This window comes from Dermacentor variabilis, chromosome 1 (assembly GCF_050947875.1).
Source record: "Dermacentor variabilis isolate Ectoservices chromosome 1, ASM5094787v1, whole genome shotgun sequence".
In the NCBI taxonomy this organism is placed as follows: Eukaryota; Metazoa; Arthropoda; class Arachnida; order Ixodida; family Ixodidae; genus Dermacentor; species Dermacentor variabilis.
This window is the reverse complement of record NC_134568.1, coordinates 141493724-141511477: the sequence shown is the minus strand read 5'-3', so window position 1 is coordinate 141511477 and position 17754 is coordinate 141493724. Positions and strand designations below refer to the sequence as shown.

Here is a 17754-nt window from a genome sequence, read left to right as displayed (position 1 = left end):
TATATATATATATATATATATATATATATATATATATATATATATAGTCATACATAGGCCGTAAGGTAATTAGGTAGAAATGTAATTAGCGGTTTTTTTATTAATTAGTCGGTTTTGCATCAAACATTTTTTGTGCAAGTAGTGTTCGCCGCGTCAAGTAGACCAGCTCACCAACTAGAATTGTGATATCTGCCACCGCTAACCTTTAAAGATTTTTGAAAGTTTTCGCTGAAACACCCTGTATATATGGTGTCCCAGCTACCTTCAGCCAGAGTTTAAAAAATATGCGAATGCTACGTAGCTGGACAGAACCAAGGAATGTTGTTTGCCGTCGCTAGGAGATACTAATATTATATTTGAAATTCTACCTAACTACATAATTAGTCCGGAGTAATTAATTAACTTCTGAAATATTGTAGTTAGGTGAAAAGTGTCAATGAGAAAATTGTAGGGCAACATGAAAAATACGCGATACAGCTTTCTGTTGCTCATTACATGCTACACAAGTGTATTTTTCCGAGTGTGAAAGAATCCCGCGAATACATGCAAAATTGCCGCGCGACTGGCCGCTCGAGGCACTCTGCGTGCAATCGCAAGCTTCTTTCACGCTCGGGAAAACACTTTTGTGTAGCACGTATTGAGCAACAGAAAGCTGTATTGGGAGCTTTTCATGTTGCTTTTCTCTTGCAGAAAGAAGTTAGCTATAGGCAACTTATTTTTGGAACCATATAGTATAATATAGTATGGAACCACTTGTATTTAGCCCAGGCAATGCTAAGATGACATCTAAGTTTGCTCATGAGCACCTATTGATGACATCAAATTTCGTGTGACTCAACCTCCGGCCTCCAGGGATAGCTTCTTTATAACTTTTTTGCACAGCGTTTCTCTTTTATTGTGAGGCTGGATGTTCGTTAACTACTGCCTCTTTGATCTGAAAAGCCGGGTTCCGCCCATGACCATACATTATACTGGTACCGATATCTTGATTTCATAATTTGTCCACGCACGCACGCAAGCACGCACAGACAGACAGACAGTATATAGAAAGAAAGAGGAAGCGGCGGAAAGAGAACGATGCTAATCAGCATAGGCCAACGCGACCGTCCTTACTTCGCCGCCGTGAAGTAAGAATGGGTTCAACCTACTCGGTTAGGCTGCCTGCTTTTATGGCTACAATTTCCCAGTCAAGATTATTCATGCGCCTCAAATTTTGGCTATGTAAAATTGTGAATTGATTTTTCTCATTAGTACAGCTTCGATAGTCCAGAAGCGATCGTGGCACGTCCTCTGGCGCGTCCACGGAAAGACCTCTCTGAGCGGGCTGCTCATTTTCACAGCAACGGCCCAAAAGGCGCGCGACCACGCTGGCGCGAACCCCGCGGTGTGGCCCGTCGGCTGGCCCGCGTGCGCGCCTTATTTCAAGCCTGGCAGGAAGCGAGCCCCACGCCGCTCGGGTCGACGACCTCGCCCGGGCTCCGCTGCCAGCGCCGCGCAGAGCCGGGTGTGCGCGGTTCCGGACGCGACGGCCGACCGGCGCGCAATTACGCGCGCGCTGGGTCGCGCAGTGGTTGCCGCGTGCGCTCGACGGCTCGCGCTGGCGGCGAGATTCACTGCCCGAAATTCGTCTGTCAGTGTGCATATAGGCGATGCCCGTTCTCGAACGGCTTTCCTCCCGAGTTGCCGAGGCCGCCTATTTTTGGCCAAGTTTCACGGCAGGAGTTCCCCGTTAAGCGAGCGCGCCGCGTTTCGTCAGCTCATTGAGATTCTCTGTATGTCACGTGTGCCCTTAGACCTCAGAAAGTGTTGTATTCGGGCCGTCGCCCCGTAGCATTAGTCTCACTAGCGACATGGAAACCGAATGACAGCTTTGAAAAGTATATTGGCTGGTACAGCGTTATTTTGTTGCTTCGTAGGTGGGGTCATATAGGTATGCTAACGCTTTGCGCCGGACTTGGTATCAGTGGGGCTTCGTTCGGTCATGTTATTGGAACACGATGTTTAATTTATCCTGACATAAATTTGACAGCGTCGTATGAGTGTAGGCCGTTAACAGAGTCGCTGCGTGTGCTGCAACTGCCTTTACAGGTTCCATTTCGTTTGTTCGCTTCACCCATCGCACGACAGAGCGCGTCATGCTTGCTCACGTATGGTTGTTATTGTTTGCACTTGCTCAAGTAGAAACAGCCATCAATGTTTTGGTGATATTCCTTTATCGGCCCTTTTGTGTTCCTCGCCGTATATACTCTCTCTCTCTTTCTCAGTACTCCATGGCTGCTGGCAGCTCTCCCTCATGGTTTTTAGTTCCTATGTTATCAGCGTAATTTCCTTTCATCGTTCACAGAACCTTTGTTCCATCCTTCATGGGCGTCTTGCTTTCTTTCGTTTTCTTACTTTCTCTAGAGAGATACCGGGAACTCTCTCTATCGCAGCTCTCTCAACTGTGTCCACTCACGCTTCCGAGGAGCAAAACCCGTGCAGCTGTGTACAGCCAGCGAGGCATGCCGCGCGTGGACTGTATACACTGCTGTCCTCCCCCCTCATCGCTCGGTGGCTGCCACAGCGACCGTCTCCTCGTCTGTGGTTTGCCCAGCTTTTGATTGGGGTTATACGCGCGGACAGCTCGGCACCGGCGGCCCCGACCGTTACGCGCGCCAGTGGTGGCGGGGCTTGGATGGGCCGGGCAATGAGCGGCTTCCTTCTTTGCGGCGGCGACCCGTTATGCCAATTCGATGAGACGCCGCCCCACAGGCGCCTGGCATCGAGGGTGGGGGTCCGGGCGGCTGGCCCGGCGCGGTTATTTGGCGCCGAGTAGCCCCTATTTCGGGAGCGGAGAAAGGCGCCCACGCTGTCAGACCTCGTGGCGCGCACTCACTGGTGCAACACAACGGCGGGCCCGACCGCAGCAGGATGGGGCGGGCGGGCGCTTGATACGCGTGATTATATGGGCCGACGATTACGGTCCATCTGCTCCGCAGTGGGCTTCCCCTTGCCCGCTGTGGTACAGTGTACACTGCGTGCGCCTAGACGCTGGCTGCGTTTGCGCCGCGGAAGAGGAGCGGGCCTGCGGGAGAAAAATGTATTGTCTGCGTTCGTTTCTCTTGCCCATTGTGCCGTTTGGTGCTTCGTCATATTCGCATTCTGGAATATATACAAGTTCACCAGATAAGCTCGCTTATGCGACTGTGCATGCACCAGCTTCTTGTTGTTTTTGTACTGCTAAGCAGTTAGAAATGGGCACGAAGAGGAATTCGGCAGGGAAAGTAACTTGATAGTGCCGAACGGACAGATGAGTTGGTGTAAGTAAACTTATTTCACGTAACTGTGATGCATATGGTAATTTCACTGTATCATTAGAGAAATCGTTTACAAAATCGATGTTTGTACATGTTAGGTATTTATGGTTATTGTACTTCGTGCAAAATCACGCATCTTATGTTTACGGATATGTTATCACAGCGCCAGTTGAGTGACCTTTCTTCTTTAAGCGATGCCAAATAGTATTGTGAGCACGCCCGGCCTCTCAGCCCGCCCTGCCTTTCAGTTAACAGTGGAGTTTGAGCGTTGTTTGTAGGGGCGGCTACATGTAAGGACCGTGCATGGTTGCCAGCAGAGACGCGCTACTCGATAAGAAAACGGCGGCGGAGAGTTATATAGCCGTCGGGGGGTGAGGGAGCCGCGGTTAACGCAGAGCGCGTTAGCGGGTTGACTGTGAGCCGGGGCTTCCGGCATTCGGTTCAGCTTCCCTGGCCAACCACCTTCACAGCGTGTATTAGAGCCACTTTTTTTTTATAAACAATTCTTAAATATAAATTTTACATTGGCAGCCGAACGAGCCGGAGCGAGTGTCAAAACGTTCCACGTGACCACATTCTGCGTCATCACGTCGCGGCACAGCGACCTCCAGGGAAACTAAACGGAAACTGGCTGTAGAAAAGCTAATGCATTAAATTGTTTATAGGACTCCCTGAGGTTTGCCGGTACTTTTGTTTTATGGGGAGGAGGGGCGGTGTCAGTGCTAGATACAGCTTCTTATAAATAGCAGTGTGTATACTAGCTTGGCAACGACCAGGTACGCTCTGTACGAGCAGTAATCTCAATTGCGCTCCACCCTGTTATTCCGTGTTGCACAACAGGGCACCCCGTTCACGGGCATTGAATGGGGCGCGTGCGTCGTCCGTTCCGTTACAGCAGCCCGTGTGTCGTATACACGTAGGTGTTTTAATTAGAGAGGTGTTCCGTCTTCGTCAATTCACTCTCCATGACTCTCAGGGTGTTGCTAAGGGGTGCATTTCATTTTGAAGCAAGACGCCATTTGAATATTCCTATTCCAAATTCATTTGCATACCGAAATGCGACCTGGCTAATGAGGCACGAAGCCTTTATACAGTTAGTTATGCCTGTTAGTAGGTCGCATCTAAGCGTGCAACTGCATCCGCGTTCGCAACAGCCGCTATTTCGTGCGCATCGCGTCGGTATACACAGCCCGTGTCAGGTGCTATATACACCTCGCAGCTTGCAACAGGCTTTGTGCTCAGCTTGGCGAAAAAAAAAGAAGAAAAGAAAATCACATCTATGAATGGCCGCCGAGCTTTCGAGCAGGTGCTGCGGCAATATAACGCGTCTGGCTTTTCCGATATGCCGTGCTGGTCGCTCGGAGCCTAACGATGTTTTCCGTACGTCGGCAGTTTTGCGGTTGGCTTATGACGGAATGGCATTTCTGTCTTCAGTAATTGTTTCGTCGCCCGTTACACGAAGTCGTGCTCACTCGATCCCGTTTACCGTGATCTCGATGTATCTGCTGCAACCCGAAAATCACGCATGAGTCCGTTGCATTCAATGCCCCATTCACTTGAGCCCGTAGGAGGAATGGCGCGAACAAGTGCATAGCGTTTTTACTGTTCTACATTACTTTATTATTGTGATCGTTTACGATTAAACCAGGAATGGTAAAACAAATCGTATAGTAGCTTACTTTGTGCGAGGAGTATGTTCATGTCCCACTCACCCCACCTTTGTCCGCATAAAGTCATCGGTTATTGTCACAACAAATCAGGCCTGCGCAACGCTCAAAAGAAAACCATTGGTATGGTATATACGCCACGGTCGATCGCCCTTCGCATCGTTTCACACAGTTGCCTGAGAAAACGAGACTCGACTCGTTTAAAAGGAGAGCAAGTTTGTGTTACTTGAATCGTTACACGCTGGAGTTTCACTTGTATCGTTCTTCTCCGGCCTGCTCGCTGCATGAGACCGTCCGTGCCTCGGAGCTGACTGCGTCTCCTCTTTCTCCGGCATGGCTCCTCGGCAGATGCGAACCTTGCTCCGGCCACCGTGCTGCCGACCGACCGCGCGAGATCGTCGGATCGTCTTTCGAGGGTGTTTCTTGGAGGCAAACGGCATAAACATAGGGAGCGGTGTGGGTAGACAGTTGCCTTGCGATATAGTTTATGCGGAGCGCCTGTGCTCTGTGCTGACACAGTACTGCGCGGCCGTGCGGCGTGTGCTGGCTCTCCTGGAAGCAAAGTGCGAGCATGCGTCCTTTTCCTCGATGACAAGCGTATTCGTGCGCGAAAGTCGTTCGCCGTTTTCCACGTCTGCACGCGTTTTCCCCGCGGCCGTCTCTCTCTGCACGCACGCAGACGCGCGCTCTGCGCCATCGATCATCGGGTTAGCCGCCGCTGTGTCCCGCTGCCGCGGCGAAGATGCTCGCCAGCGCGCGTTCGGTCGCGGCTGACTTGTCACGGCAGCGAGCGCGTGCTCGGTAGCCACGGCGGGCGCACGGTCCGGGGCGGCGAGTGGCAAGAAGCACCCGACGCTGCGGCAGCCGTCTTTCGTCTTCGGCGGAACGAAATGTAGGTCGGTGCACCGCCGCTGACAACGACCTCTGCGCCTCCCGAGCCGACCTGACCCCGCGCGCGCCTTCTCGGGACTTGCTGCCGTGCGTCCGCCGAGCGGCGTGGGCGCGGTTGCTCTCCTAGGAAGCGTTGCTGCTGGAGAACGTTCTTTTGTGTGTTGTATACCTGCCCGTGCGCAGTAGTATACCTGTCGGCGCTGGGCGTTCGCAAAAGCGGACCGGCCGTGCCGCGAAAAATACTTTTCCGGCTCTCCTCCGCCCCCGCGCTGTGCGGTATTTTCGCCAGCCCCAACGGGAGTGACGATGCATTGGCTTTCTGCCACAGTTCCTTGCGGCAGATGGGCAAGTATAGCTTTCATCGCAGGCGGCTGAATGGTAAATGTCCTTCGTTTAGCCATCGATGGGATTGTTATGGGATTGAGTTTGTTCAAGGTATTGAATATTTTTTGTGTCCACAGGAACTGGAGTGTGAAGTGTAGCGCGCACTGTTTCGGTCCCTTCATACGGCGGCCCTGAAGAGCAGCGCAGGTTGTTCGCGAAGCGTTACTGCCCGCGTCAAGTATATCCAGCCTACAGAGGAGAGGGGCTTCGCTGTGTTTTTTCGTTTGAGCCTTGGAAAAACTACCTATGCTGTGCCGTTTTCCCGTCGTGCGGCCACATGGTTTACGCTGTCAAGCTTGCCGGCCTGGTTACTGTCTGGGCTTAAGTAACAGCGTGGTGCTAAACAGGGTCGACCGTTCTTTCTAATGGGCCGGTCGTGTAGTCCCTGCAGACTACAGACATCTTTTTGCAAAACCCCACCGTTACAACACTCTGCGCTAGCTGGTTGTCGGAACTCTGGCTGAGGTGAGCCAGAGTTCCGAGCCAGAGGCTGAGCCGAGTTGTAGACACCTGGCACTTCCAGAGAAATTTACAAATGCTTATGATTGATCGGGCGCTTCTACAATGTACGTCGATCCTCTCACCATGATGTCTTTTTGCCGTTCGTGTAGCCGCCTTCCGTGCATGGATTCGGCTCACGTCGTGCGCGCGTGCGCGCTCTCACCCGCATGCACGCGTTCTCGTGGAAGCGGCCGGTTCAGCTGAATGCACGGTTTGTTTGTCCAGTGCAACTGAGCGAAGCGCCTTTTCTCGAACAATCGCCCTACTTCGTCGCCCCACTTGTCGCTGCTCTTGCTCCTCCTTCTCTCTTTTGCTGTCGAGGTTTCTCGCAAGACTTGCACTCCGTAATTTCCCGCTCTCGATTGAGATATAGGTGCGCATTTGACGCGTGAATAGCTCTGATACTTCCTCAAAGGAGGAAAGAAAAGTGATGTGTGGCGTTCGAAAGCTATGGGACAGTTTGGAGGAAACCTGATACGGCAATCTGCGCTCGCGCTTGCGAACTGGCGCACGGACGCTCTCTCCGCTCGACGGTGGGGTTGGCTTCTGCAGACTTTCGTATATGTATCGTGATCTGTCGCACTTGGTCGTCTGTAGTGAGCGTACGGGTACTCTTGATCCACTGTATTCTAGCATTCTAGATCACGCTTGGTTGTTCCTAGGCCGCCGGCTGTATCCTCGGCCTTAATTTTGGCTTTGTAGACCGCGTGCTTTTGCATTGCGTATCGGCGTCGTATTTTGCGTTTCCCGAAGGATCTTCCTTCTGCCAACCCACCGTCGCACATCTCGCGAATCACCTCTTTCGGCCTTCCGGGTTTTGCGACAGTCTTCTTGCGCTGTGCGTGGCTTACCTTAATTTGGCTCGTGCCACTTCCTCTGCCTTCGACTTGCTCTTATTATTATTCTTTCTCGCTCTTCCTTTTTTCGCCGTTTGGCTAGAGCTGTTAATGTTAGGCCAGCTCGTGCCCTGACGTAGCAGTGCCTCCGCTCGCGGGACCCCGCAAACGCGCAACTTGAGGCGGACGTCGCGGCCTTTTCCATATTGGGTGCTAAAGGAAACGTGTGCGCGTAAGGCGAACGCTCTCCCGTTTAGTGTTATTCGTGTGCTTCTACTTCTTGGGCTGCATAATATAGCATACAAATCGGCCTAGCTATCCACTCTTCGGCGGTCTTTTTTTTTCTTTCTTTTTTATTCTTAACGTCTCCAGTGTGCTGTTTCTGGATATTTCGTGAATAGCGAACGCTTTCTTGAAGCCACCTTATTATACCTGTTAATAACGATGGCTAACTGTTCAAGATAACAGAAACAGTCAACGTGATGCTGTCTCTGCGGCAGTGAAGATGGAGGGAGAAGGGGCTGGCTGCGCATTATTTTGCTGCCTGCAGTGACAGCGCCGCCTCGAAGTGATTTTGCCGCGGCCTGCCCCGCAGCGATGACTGCTGGCGTGGCAGCCACTCGTGGCAGTAGTTTTGGTAACGACGAAAGAAGACGCGCTCTCCGATTGCCGGCCGCCGCGCGGCAACTTCGCTCGATGAGAGCACGGGCCGCTCTCCGTCCACCGCCGGAGGAAGCGCCGCTGCGGGAAAGAGATTTATGTAAGTGCGCGGCCACAGCTGGCGGCGGTGACGTCCCCGAAAAACGGGTTCGGGCGCCCACTGCGGATGCGACTGCTCATCCATCTCCACTATCGGCGGACGACGCGGGCCCCGTTTCGGGGGACTGACCACACAGGGCCATGTATGCTCCGCAGGAAGCGTGCCCGGCCCTAAGAAGTGGGCCGAAAACCCGGTCAAATCCAGCCCAAGGGGCGCAGAACGTCGCCGAATGAGGCCCTAGATCTCTCGCGTGGACGGTCACTGAATCGCGCCGCAACGACACTTGCCGACGTAGACTGTCTTTGGCCGAAAATTTTCGAAGCCACTGTGCTTTGGCCGGAACTATCGCTACGTGCGCTGCCGCGACGCTCCGTGTACAGCTTAAGAGGATGAGTCTAGCTGTACACCTTAGCCGGCACGTGACCCGGCCGAAGCTTCAATCACCTGCGCAGGCCTGAACTTTTTGGATTGTGTACAAAGTCAAAGAGAACTGGGCGCCCACCGTGTTATGTGTGCGCGCGCCTAACACGTCATTGTGGGCATGTGGACGGAGAAGAGGCGGCGCAATTGGCGGTCGGACGACGATGCTAGAATATATCTTCTGCCAAAATGGCGGTGCCCCTCCCCCCCTCCCCCCAAAGGCTACAGAGGCGCGCTTCGGTATATGGAGATTGAGTGAGCAGACAATTGGCCGTCAACCGCAACCAAAAGAGAATGATCGCCGCCGTTCGAGACGAGCGAGCTTTTCTGGCGGGCAGTCGCTGCTGTGCCGGCCGACCGGACGCGCTGAATTCGCGACCCGCAGGCTTCTGTCAATTTCCGGAGCCGTCGCCGTGTGCGTGCCAGGGCGCAAACACGTCCCGTGCAGCTTCCCGTATTTTCTTTTGCTTCGGTCTTCTAACTCGCAACGCCCGAACTGCGAGCGACGGCTGTGCAAAGAGGTTCGGACGTTCGACCGGGGCCACGCGCCGGCGCCGCCTGGCATTTGTGATCGCCTCTCTCCACACGCGTTGGCCTTCTTTCGTTTTGTTCTTTCTGGCGCGCGTGCGTTCCCGCAATGGCCGCCATCGATCAGCGGGTTACCCTAATTGTCCGCGCCTCTTCTACCGCGCCGCTCCTCTCGCATGTCTCATCCCGTCCGTGCGCGCTGCGGGGGAGGCCTGCATGACGCTGGACGTCCGGTCTGCGGCCTCCTCTGTGCCCCTTCGGGGAGCACTCGTGCGCGCCGTCCGGCGAACGAGTTTCGTCCATTTCGAGGTCGCACCTGCGCGCACTTGTGCTGCTGCTGCTGCCGTCACTGCCGCCGCCACCTCTGGACGCTCACGCTGCGGCAGCAGCAAGCAGCACGTTTCTCGACCGAGGAATCGTGCTTCTCCCAGGTCGCCTGATCTGCACTTGCGCAGCAGTGCTTGCAGCGATAATCGCGCCTAACGTTGCATTGCGCAGTCTGCATGTTCAGCTATACCGTCCGCACCCGCGACTCCTTGCAATCTGCCATCGCCTGCCATGTTTTATCCTGTCCATTTTGCCTTTGTTGCCTCGTGCTAGTTATCTAGGGTACAGTTAGTTGTCGTCACTGTTCGTTGTGGTGAAGTTCGTTGGATCCGCTGATGCGGAGAGTCACGGAGCAATCATTTTGTTTCTCACTATCATTTTACGCCGTGCTTCTGATATTAGAATATGACTTACTTGGAAGCCGCCGCGGTAGCTTAGTGGCAACGACGTTGCGCTGAAGAGCTCAGGGTTGCGGATTCGATCATGGTCGGCGCGGCCGAACTTATCGCGTGGGAGGGGGGCGAAAAAAAAAAAAGATGCGCTCGTGTATTTAAATTTAGTTGACTTAGTTCAAAATCAATCCCAAGTCTCCCACTTCGGCGTGCCTCATAATAATATCGTGGTTTTGCACCGTAAAACCGCAGAATCTAATTTTAGTTAAAACGTTCATGCTGTATAGTTTTGAAGTAAGGCCAGCTCATTTTCCACAGAAGAGTTGCGGTGTAGAGTTGGCTATGTTACTACGGGCGAGTTCTTGGTTGCTGCTCTAGAGCGTGAATGGTTCAGCCTGGGCAAATTTGACGGGTGTAGGACGAAGTTATTTGGAGTAGCGAAGCAATGGTTCAGACGAATGCAAGTATTACAAACGTACGACTTCCCGCCTGAAAAATGTCCTTTCTTGAAGCGATACTCGCTGGCGAAGGCCTCCCCGCTGGATTCCCTGAGTAGCCGCGCGTGTTTCTCTGTGCACGAAGCTGTGGTGAAGCGTTCCTGCTTAACATCGTTGCCTTCTCTCTCATATCTCTAGTTGCATTTCCTGCCTCTCCTGTTGGCACGCGCGTCATTCACAACGATCTCGCACAGAACATGCTTATGGGCATACGTAGAGTTGCAAAAGAAATAGTGACGGAGTGCTGATTAGGAGGGATAAGCATTAGTGAAGCGTGCATTGTGAACGACGATTTGTGAGAGCGTGGAAACACACTCTTCTAGAGATAACGGGAATATTCTATCGATGAAAGCTTACTGTAAATACAGCTGATATTTTATGAGCCATAGTTCACGCGGGCGTTACGCAGACAAGGCGCCATTGAGATGCCGCATACGGGCATTTGAACAGTAGGCCTCTCGTAGCTTGGAAGACGCGCTCGATGCCTCATCACCGGCGCTTGTTTTTCTCGCGCGCCAGATCGCAAGCCGTGACGGCCGGCGCTCCATTTCGAAACCGAAATCGATCCTTCTTCTCGTACTAGTGGCCGGGCTAGTGAGGGCCGGGTTTGCTTGCGTCCGTCGGAGGTCGGTCGTTGGCGCCGATAATCCAGAGGTGAAGCGATTGCTACAACCGGCTCGATCGAAAGGGGGCCGCTGGGGCCGGCGCGCCCGCCGAGCGCGACGACGTCGTGCGTATAGTAGCGCACGCTGCGCTACCTGGCGGTGATGCCGGGCGGGCCACTCTCCCTCCCATCACAGCTGGCCGGCACGCGCTCTCTCCGTTGCAGGGACGACGGCGTCGACGCGAGAGGGAGAGTTGCCGCTGTGCGTGTGCGCGCGCGCGCGCTGACTCACATTCGCTGCCGCTTCCAGTCGTCGTCGCCCATGCTGTCGGGCCGACCAACGTTCTCCTCGGCGGTTCGTCGTCGTCGTCGTCGTCGCGGCGGCTTCGGGGCACCGATCTCCTCCGCTTTGTTAGTCGCCGGCACGGCTGCACCGCGTGAACCTGCTGCAGATGACGACGAAAGTGGTGTGGCACGGCCGTCCGCACTCCATCTGGATTAGACTTCTGTGGACGTAGGCTGCTGCGCCTTGAGAAGCGACTCAGGCGCTACGTGTGCGACACGGGGAGCCACTGTGAGTCAGTCAGCGGTATTGTTTTTTTTTCTTGTTTTTTCTTGTTTTTTTCTAGTCTTTGCGCAGCAGGGCTAGTTATTGTCTTTCCTTGCGGCACATGCGTTTCTTCTCGCCTTGTGCGTGCGTGCGTGCAAGTTCTCGTCAGATGTGGCCGAAGATGCGCATGGCCGCGTTGGTCCGGGTGATGCCGGACCAGATGTTCTTTTCTGCGCACCCCTGAACCTTTGAATGTGGACAGTGTAGTGCGTGGTATGATTTGAAATTTTTTTATATAGGATAACGATGCAACGAACGTTTGGCTAATTGCGTGGGACTCTTTGTAATGATTGCCTACCGTTACCGTGGTTTGATTGCATTGCGCTGTGACTGATGTCTTCTCCTGCCGTATGTATTTCGCAGTGACACGGCCGAAATACATGCCGACGTGCCGAAAAAGATCGCGACTGAAGACAGGTTGCATGTTTGTTTCGTTGTCTCTACATATGCCGATGGACAAGCTAGCACAGTGAGCATCCTCCCCCTCCCCTCCTCACCCCATTTTTTTTTTCTTTTTCGTGTGCGCGCGTGTCATTTCATTATTTTTGTCAGTCTGATTTAAAAGGCACGTTTGCTTCTGCGTGCGCTGTACGTAATAGGTGCGTTTTCAAGAAAGCACACCTGTTTCGTACCCCTATTGGAATACGTTTGCTGTTGAACACTACTCGCTACACATAGTGATAAGGGACTTGCAGCAAAGCACCTGACATTCAGATATCGGCGGCTTGTACACCAAGTCTGCTTTACTTTCTGGGTCCGCGTTATCAAGAGTGGCCTCCTTCAGTTGTTGGGATGCTAACAGTTGTTGATATCGCGAGCGTTGACCCTCGCACTTTGGAGACGGCTTGATGGATTCGTGGCCGACGTGGGCGCTCTGCGTGCATTGTGGAATTGAACTAGTTTGTATGTTAACTTGTAACACTATCCTTATATTTGCGCCAGTCGCATCGTTGCTCGTATTTCTGTCTGGCGACACTTTGTCGCATTCAGTTAGCGACGGAACTTAGTTCACGTGACGTCTTTGACAACTCTATATAGGCGAACTGCATCACCGCGACTGCGCTGTTATTTGGAAAACCGGGCAGCAGTCCTTTATGCCCTTCTAGCTGTTACCTATGCCTAGAACTGATTTTAGCGGGACAAGCTTCGAACACAAATTTAATGCGCTTTTGTTCAACCAGAGTGCGCTTGCAAGTAGTTCGCAAATTTAACACTCTGTCTTTTCTGTCTAGAGCGATAGGGCAATGTTCTGCTGAACGAAAACGGAAATTTGAGACCAGATTTAGTATTTCGCGAGACAGTGCTGGAGCTCGAGGAAAGCCACACGTATCTGCTACCGTACCTGGAACGTTTCCTTTTCTTTGCGCTTTCTTTTCATTTGAGCACAAGGATATAGCGCTCTAAACAGCCATGACGCGGCTTGTACAGTAGGTTGCACTGTTAAAATGAACACCAAATCGGTATTTTCAGGACTGATTACAGCTTACTTTTGACACAAAGACCCCGGCGAAATTTTGTTTTAGCAATGTAAGTCTACCTTAATGCGCCACATCAAGCATATTTTTTTTATTGTGCAGTTGATATACGTTCAATATACGCTGGTTTGAATAAATGTGAACTGTTCCCTCTAAGACTGAGTCATTAATATATTCGCGAAGTGGAATGTTGTGAGTACTCTTCTGTCAAGCTGCGCGTCTGTAGCAGGCGCCCTGAGCTTGCTCTCTCTCGCAGCGCCTTTCTGCAACGATCAATATGCGCCCGCGCTAGTCGCACAGGAGCAGAATTGGTGACGTTATTTCTTTCCTCTTTTTTTCCTCCGCTGACGTTGAGTGATAGTTGTTTTCCCCAGGTTGGCATGTTTTTTTTTCTTATTTCCCTCGTGCGCATCGTCGTATGGAGCTCCGTCTGCGTTCTCTCACCCGAAGGCAGGTTCTGCCAATGAAGTTTGTTTGGGCTTGTATCCATATTGTCACGGTGTAACACGAACGAGTGTAAAGAATGCCCGAAACTATTAAGGTTTTCTTCAAGGATGCCTCTACTTCAGATGCGCCTTGGCCTTCTATTTTTCAGCAGCCAAACCATTGTCTTGCGGTCATGTGCCTTCGTATTCCAAAGCGAAGGCGCCGTTGTCAGGTGGCGTTACTAGCACGCACAAACGAGTATCTCGCTTTGCCCGCCGAGTTGTCGATTGAAATGTTTCTCTGACATGTCTGTCGGAAACGGCGTTGTATATTATTACCAATCGCGCATTTCCGGAGTCCGTGTTGCGGGTCTTCAGGAATGATTTCATGCGCACGTTTCTAAAACAAATAAAAATTCCTTCGAGACGTAAGCGACACAAATCTTGATTGTCGAATTCCAACAACTCTGTACTTTTATGTATCAAATAGCTTCTGGAAGGCTATGTCGTGTAGTCGCATAAGGAGGCAAAAAAAAAAAAAAAAGATAGCGTCCTGTATGTGCGGCGAGGCTGATAAACACATTTAGCGCGTTGCGTAGAGCAGTTCTGTGCACGTTGTCACCAGGTATGGAGTAGCGACCTGCACTACAAGCTGCATTATGTATTATACTATACGAACCCCGTGAAATGTCTCTCGCGTGTTTGCAGCTTTTGCCGTATATCCAGTTGTCATGTTTGCGGGAAGGCCATACCGTTCGTGCGATTACGGATGCAGTATGCGGCAGTCGCGCGCGCATTTGCATTGACCTGGAAGGATACCGTTGACAGGACTAGCCTACACCCGGCGTCGTGCGATCAACTGATGTGGCGAAACGTACGCGAATACGAATCAGCACCGATTTGCAGCCTCGGTTTAGCGCGCGGGAGGCGTCACGATTCGAACGCGACGCTGACGCAAGCATGTGATGCACAACCGGGAGCTCTGTGCTGAAAGCAAACGGCACAATAAGACACGCTTGGTGATCTCTGCGTTGACAGTGGGGATGCGACGTGTTGCGACGATATCTTTTCTTTTTTTTTTCGTTTGCCTGGGTCGCGGCGCCAGGTTAGGTGTGCGGTTCCGCTTTATATAGTGGCGTTTTCCATCACTGCGATCTCGTCATGGGACTGACCGTTATAGTTTGTGGCCGGTGTTGGGTCCGTGTGGCTGTCTCGCGTTGGCCTTCCTGCCGCCTCGTATGCACCGCTTCCACAGTTCACTGGGCGCGTCCGGCTCAACGCGGGCGCGGTTTACGACCATCGCTGCTGCTGCCGCTTTGCGGAGTCAGCTCCCAGCGATGCTACAGAAGGGCGCGCTCGTAAAAAGCCTTTAGTGGCCGGCTCGATAACGCAGGACGTTATGCCTGTAGGCGATTATGGACCATCCGTGACCGGCGCTCCGGAACCGTGCTTTACATGGGCGTGTGTCGTGGCTTTTAAGTCTCGTAGACGTGCTGCGGATGGTGCATACCGGGACGCATCGCGAATGTTTAGAGCGGCACGAGTACCACTACGCAAGACCCCGCGAGAGTGAGCAGCTTGTACTGTGGCTGTAGCTACCGGCCGGGGCAAGCTGTATGCCGTCGCCCTGGTCGTTTTTTGACCAACGCAACGCGGGAAATAGCGCGGGCATGCTTCGCACTTGATTTACGCTCAACTGGACGACGCGTCGGGAAGGCGTGACGCGCTGTGGAGCAGAGTCTTGAGCACCTGCTCTAGACACTTACGCCGCTTGTCTCGACGCGTGCTACAGCCCTGGGCTTTACGAGGCATTCTCCCTCCGCGAGGCGGTTGGCAGCTCCTTGGCACCGTTTCAAGTGTCCGACAACTGCCTCTTCGTTTAAGATGCCTCGCATTACGCGGAAGTAACGGTGCGTTATACAGTAAACTAGCTCGGCCGTGCATTTCACCTCTGTCCCCTCTTCTTTTTTGGCACCTTTCTTGTTACGGCGCGGAGTTGCATTCAAGCACCTATGACAGCCACGACGATTGTGAACAGGCTGTTGGAACATTGCCTAAACGGAGCAAGATTAATGTGGCTATTGTTGTTTTGATGGAGATTTCGTGTTGCGCTGTACGTGTCTTAGTTGGCGTTTGTTGCTGTAGTAGCGGATTTCAGCAGATCTAAGGCAGTAAAAAAAACATTGGCGTCAGGCGATCGTATGCCTATTGATGTGACGATAGAGCGAGATAAACAGGATGGGAAAGGCAGGGAGGTTAACCGGACAAGATTCTAGTTTGCTAGCCTGCTTTGGGGGAAGGGTAACGGTAAATGAAAGGCGAAATAATTTACTGCCTTATTACCCTTCTTCTTTCCATTCGTAAGGTACGTGTTTTCGTTTGGGTAGTTAGTTTCGGCAGCAACGATTTATCGATCTCACTTTTTCTCTCGAGCGTTCGTGGTGATCGATGCATTTCTTTATTTATCTGTTATAGCGATATCACGCAGCTCACAGGAGACCCATGGCTGTATTTTTCTCAAGCGGCTGCTTTTCTTTCTTCACCACTCTCTTCCGTATTGGACGAGCACTGCACTAAATAGTGGCTGACGACTGCCATTCTTCATAAAAAGAAAAAGAAAAAGGCGTGTATAGGGCCGCGGAGATTCCTACTTCTTTATTTTTCCAGTTTTGTCGGTGAGGTAATTTTCAAACTTCGCTCGCCTTTTGCTGGTCCGTGATATTCGGAAACATTTGTGCGTCCATCAATATCGGCGACATAATTCGAAGTGTCGTGGTGTATGCTGCACATTATGCCACGAACTCAAAAACGAATTGCCTTATATAGTTCCAATAAGTCAGGTACCGGGTTTGCTGCGACAGCACCTTTTTGGACGTCAAAGGTGCATGTGAGAATGTGTTGCATGACGCCGTTCTTGACGCACTTGAGGCTCTAGGAATTGGAGGAAGGATTTTTCACTGCTTAATGAACTACCTTGCAGGCCGGACCATATTTATGCCGACGGCAGATGGGGAGACCAGTCGTCATCAAATCAGCCGTGGCGTTCCTCAAGAAGGCGAGCTCAGCCCTACGCTGTTCATTATAACCCTTATTAGACTCTCCGATATAGTTCGAGAGAGAGAGAGAGAGAGAGAGAGAGAGAGAGAGAGAGAGGCAGAGGCACGATGGGGAGGTTAACTACAGATTATCTCCGGTTGGCTACCCTGTACCGGGGGAGGGGTAAAGGGATGCGATGGGTGAGAGAAAAAGAATTGAAAAAGAAGAAATGAAACCGCACACGCACGCACACACGCGCGCGCACGCACGCGCGCACACACACACAGCAATATACAACTGTTTCTGTGGGTGCTGTCAGCCAGTCTGCGAAGGCGTTCTTAGTGTTACGCAGTCTAACCGTCCAATCCTACGTCACACAGTGTGCAGTCACAACGTGTCACATAGTCCCGTGTCTTTTAAGTAACGCAGCAGCGCGTTCATAGCGGATCGCGCTGCTCGCGTAGGCCAATTTCCAAGGATGTTGTTTTCCGTTAGTGGGCGCTTGTCCAGTTGGTCTAGGGTGGCTGAGAGGGCTGTGCTTTGCGGGTTGAAACGAGGGCACTGACAAAGGTGTGCGATTGTTTCGTTGCACCCGCAGAAGTCACAAAGTGGTCATTCCGATAAGAAAGGAGTACGCATTTGAATATGCTACTCCAAGCCATAGACGGACTAGAAGGGTGCAGTTACGTCGTGGAAGATCGGGCGGAATACGGAGCTGTAAATTAGGTTCCACGGTATGAAGGCGTGCACTTGGGAAGTGGATGAATTCCATTGAGCTAATGTGAATTCTCGTGCAAGTGCGGAAAATTTTTTTCGCTGCGCCTGCTCTCGGAAGAGGAATGACAACGCAGTTGACGCTGTCATGAGCAGATCGGGCAGCTGCGTCCGCTCGATCATTACCATGTATGCCACAGTGACTAGGCAACCACTGATATATTATATCGTGTCCTTCGTCCTTCGTCAACTATGTGATGGTGGACTTCTATGATCTCTGCGACGAACTGCTCATGTGATCCATGGCGCATTGCTGAGAGTACACTCTGTAGAGCTGCCTTGGAATCACAGAAGATTGACCATGCATGGGGTGGTTCCTCCTGAATGAAAT

General features: G+C 52.2%; 1 protein-coding gene across 6 annotated transcripts in view; it reads left to right on the top strand.

The window, feature by feature from the left end:
- LOC142585550 (uncharacterized) overlaps positions 1–17754 on the top strand; it is a 399003-nt gene that overhangs the window by 335895 nt on the left and 45354 nt on the right. The window contains exon 1 of one of the 6 annotated variants that reach the window (XM_075696435.1): positions 11406–11692. The exons of 4 other annotated variants lie outside the window; for them this stretch is intronic. The gene's annotated coding sequence lies outside the window, so the exon portion shown is untranslated. Of the gene's footprint in view, positions 1–11405; positions 11693–17754 lie in introns of those variants that run through there. One more of the 6 variants, XM_075696415.1, reaches the window with a different exon arrangement.